We start from the raw sequence: 4,569 nt of genomic DNA, 5'->3' as shown, positions 1-4,569 counted from the left end.
AGAATCAGCTTGCTTGGTTTGAGGCTCACTTTTTCCTATAAATAGAAGCCTCTCCCTTTGTAAATGCTTAATAGTATTTATGCACTGTTACTCTACTCCTCCCCAGAGTCAAAAACATTGAATTCATTTGATAATTCACTTGTTTTTGACTAATTCCTCTACAAAGAATTGGTGGCCACTCTTGATCCAAACAAGAGTAGAACCCTCAATCCCTCAAGCCAAAGAAAAGCTCAAAAAACTCCATGTAAGTTATTAATTCTACTTTTTAAAAAAATTCTAATCTATGGTTTTCTAAAGTCTTTGCTTTTTAATGTGAATATGGATGTTAAGCCTTGATGAAAAGGCTTCCCCCTTCTCTTCATTAAGAATTTCAGCCTTTTTTTATCCTAAAATGAGTAACAAATAAATTGAGTTAAACTTTTCCTATTGATTACTCTTTAGAAGTGAAAAATTGATTAGATTAGAGTACTTTATTTCATACAAAGGAGGTTATGGCAAAATTTTGAATGTAAAAATTGAGAAATGGTCAGCCATACAAAGGAGGTTATGGCAAAAAAATTTTAAATATTGTGGAAATAAGTTTTATCTTTATGTTATTCAAAAAGAATCATCCCCACCGTTTGTGCATTCTAAAAGAAATTCTTTTTATTTTAAAAGTGTTATTCCTATTTTATGCATAAATAGATGTATAACACTACAAGAGGTTGAGGACATACCGACGCCAAAATACCGACGCAAATGTCGAACGTCGGTATGTCCGTCGTCATGTTGGAGGAGACAAGTATGGCGGGGTTTTTTTTAATTTTCATTTTCCGTCGCGTATACCGATGCCTATACCGACGCTTATTCCGACGCCGATACCGACGCATATTCCGTAGCATATACCGACGAATATTCCGACACGTATTCCGTCGCATATACCGACGCTCGTAAGTTTTTCACAGCCGAGAGCCTATTTTCTGGTTTTTCGCAGAGGGTGCGCTAGTAATCAAGCGGAAGAGGTAATTTCTCTCCCTCTTCTCTTTCCCTCTCTCTCCTCTTTTTTCCTCTCTCCTCTTTTCTCCTTCATTCTTCTTTTCTCCTCTTCTCCTTCTCCTAACATGTTATTGCAATTGCTTTTAGTTTTTAATTGAAAAATTAAGACATTTAGGGTTTTGTGTTTTTTTTGGCTCTCTATGCATGTTGAGATCTAGAGCTCTCTATGTATGCATAGATCTCCTAATGCATGCATAGAGATTTTAGGGTTTTGTATTAGTTCTTTTTTTTGTGTTTAATTTACTAATTAGTTTGTTTAATATTTTGTTTTGCAGCTCTTTCACCTCACCAATCTTTCACCAATCCTCGAGCTCTCCTTCAGCTTTGCGAAAAAGAGGTAGATCCTCTTTTGATTTTTCTTGTTTATGCTATTTCATATGAATTTTTGCATCCTTGTTTTATGGTTTAGGGTTAGTTTTGGGTTCTTGTAAGCTTACAACACATAGGATTAATTTAATATCTATGCATAAAACCTATAATAAGCTTGCAATCTTTATTATCCATGTACGTAAAACAAGATCATGTTTATTACACCATTGGGTGATGGGATTAAGGGTTAGCATAGTGCATAAGGCATATAGCATAGAGCTTATGCATAGAGCTTATGCATAAGTCTTGCATAGAGCGTATGCAAGAGACTTATGCATAGAGCGTATGCATAAGACTTATGCATATGACTTATGCATATGACTTATGCATAGAGTTTATGCATATGGCTTATGCATAGAGCGTACGCATAAGACTTATGCATATGGCTTATGCATAGAGCTTATGCATAAGGCTTATGCATAGAGCGTGTGCATAAGGCTTATGCATAGAGCGTAATTGCATAGAGCGTGTGCATAAGGCTTATGTTTAAGGGATTAAGGGTTAGCATAATAGTGCATAAGGCATATAGCATAGAGCTTATGCATAGAGCTTATGCATAAGTCTTGCATAGAGCGTATGCATAAGACTTATGCATAGAGCGTATGCATAAGACTTATGCATATGACTTATGCATATGGCTTATGCATAGAGCGTACGCAGGTAGACTTATGCATATGGCTTATGCATAGAGCTTATGCATAAGGCTTATGCATAGAGCGTGTGCATAAGGCTTATGCATAGAGCGTGTGCGTAAGGCTTATGTGAAAGGGATTAAGGGTTAGCATAATAGTGCATAAGGCATATAGCATAGAGCTTATGCATAGAGATTATGCATAAGTCTTGCATAGAGCGTATGCATAAGACTTATGCATAGAGCGTATGCATAAGGCTTATGCATATGACTTATGCATATGGCTTATGCATAGAGCGTACGTAGGTAGACTTATGCATATGGCTTATATGAAAGGGATTGTTAAAATGCAATTGCAAATGCCTTGATTGTGGTTAACAAATGCTTATGCAAATGCCATGGTGAGGGCATTGTGAATTGTTAATTTCCAATGGAGCTTTTGGATGATGGATTGAGGCATGAGTCCATGCTTTATTGCTGAGTTCTAAATTGTAAAAGGGCATGAGTCATGCTCAATGCTTGTAAGCCAACAAACTTGTTCTATCATTTGATATTATCCACATCATTTTGTACCTACACTCACCATTGCAACCACTTCAAGTTTCTATAGAATCTAGCAATGTGTAAGGGTACCTTGGCATTGGTTGGAGAGGCCAAGGGGAGAATGGCTTGAACTCTTTGTGCCGTGATTGCTTGGTAAAGCGGTACGAAGGGGGATTAGGTACACCGGTGTGAAGAAATGGCCTCAACCTTCACCTTGGAGGAAAACTCGGTGAAGGGGTGAGAAGAGCTTGGCCGGGAGATCGGCAAGCTTCAACGCGCGTCCTCAACAATCCTCACCATCGACTTTGTGGATGCATTTGGGCAATGGGGCCCCTTTTCTGTCATATTGTGTGGATATCCGAAATGCATATGATCTTTCATGACATTGTGGGATGCAAAGAGTATTGCGTACAAGTTTTAAGAAGTTGCATTTTCAATTGAGATTTGGTTTCAATTACAAAGGAGACTCTGGCGGAATTTACAAAACCGTAATTCAATCCTAGGGTTTACGCATAAGACTTATGCATAGAGCGTGTGCATAAGACTTATGCATATGGCTTATGCATAGAGCTTATGCATAAGACTTATGCATAAGGCTTATGCATAGAGCTTATGCATAAGTCTTGCAGCCTTATTATGCAAGCTTATACTTATAATATGCATTTAGATTATTGCATAAGGTCTTTATATATAAACAGCTATTTATGAATAGAGATAGCTTCTCTCTCCATCCTTGTGCAAATTCTATTTACTTTTGTATGGAGAGGAGATAAGCTGATTTGTGTTTAACGAGCTGCATATACATGTTATCCTGCTAGATGGAGCCTCTCAATCTTGAAGAGAGAATAGCGTGTCCATGCATGCGATGTAAGTACCAAATCTTTCGAAAACGAAGGATTTGCAACGAGCATGTTCATGATGCTGGAATATTTCCAATGGAGCGCTTGCAAAATTTACGGTTTCAATCGTACAACCAAGCAAGTGTGCAGCCGCATCTTGATAACATTGCGCCTGTGAATTCTCGTCCCCAACAAAGGATGAGGATATCGCAGGAGGGAGTGACAGAGGGAGCTCAATTAACAGCACCCGAGGGAATGGAAGAAGGTCCAATGGAAGAAATGTTGGATGCCTTCATTGAGCAACAAGAAGCTCTCTTCGAGGAGCATGAACATGAAGATCATCAACCACGACATTCTCAACGGTCAAATTATGAACCAGAGGAAGAGGCCATGCGTAAACTTGCACGCCTTCCATTATACAATGGTGCCAACATATCTGTATTGCGTGCATCTCTTACGATGCTAAATTTGCAGTCAGTTTTTGGATGGTCTAATACAAGTGTCACTGAACTATTCAAGTAAGGTCTTTTTTTGGAGATTACACCTACTGTTGAAATGTTAAATTATCAACTTGTACTTGAGAAAATCTTAATAGTAACGATCAGATATTGCCATACTTGCAGGCTTTTGAAAGATCAAATATTGCCCCCTGGCAACGAGATGCCTCCATCTCGTGCAGATGCGAAGAAGTTATTGAAATCCATAGGCATGGATTACAATAATATTCATGCTTGTCGCAATGATTGTTGCCTCTTCTGCCATGAATATGAGCATTTGCAAGAATGTCCCCATTGTGGCTCTAACAGATATAGAGAAGATGTTCAGGGGGAAGCTGTCCCGGTAAAGGTTCTCAGGCACTTTCCAATCATTCCAAGGATAAAAAGCATGTTCAGGTGCAAATCAATAGCAAGCTTGATGACATGGCATGCCACAACTCGATCCACAGATGAAGTGATGCGTGTGCCTGCAGACTCACCCGCATGGAGACACATTGAAGAGAAATGGCCGGCTTTTAAGGAAGAACCTAGAAACCTCCGTCTTGGCCTAGCAATGGATGGTGTAAACCCTTTTGGTTTAAGGAGCTCTTCATGGAGCACATGGCCTGTTTGCCTTGTGAATTATAATCTTCCGCCATGGTTAGCAATAAAGAAA

This window comes from Cibotium barometz, chromosome 20 (assembly GCF_041138505.1).
Source record: "Cibotium barometz isolate CiBa-2024 chromosome 20, ASM4113850v1, whole genome shotgun sequence".
In the NCBI taxonomy this organism is placed as follows: domain Eukaryota; kingdom Viridiplantae; phylum Streptophyta; class Polypodiopsida; order Cyatheales; family Cibotiaceae; genus Cibotium; species Cibotium barometz.
This window is presented reverse-complemented; position numbering follows the sequence as displayed.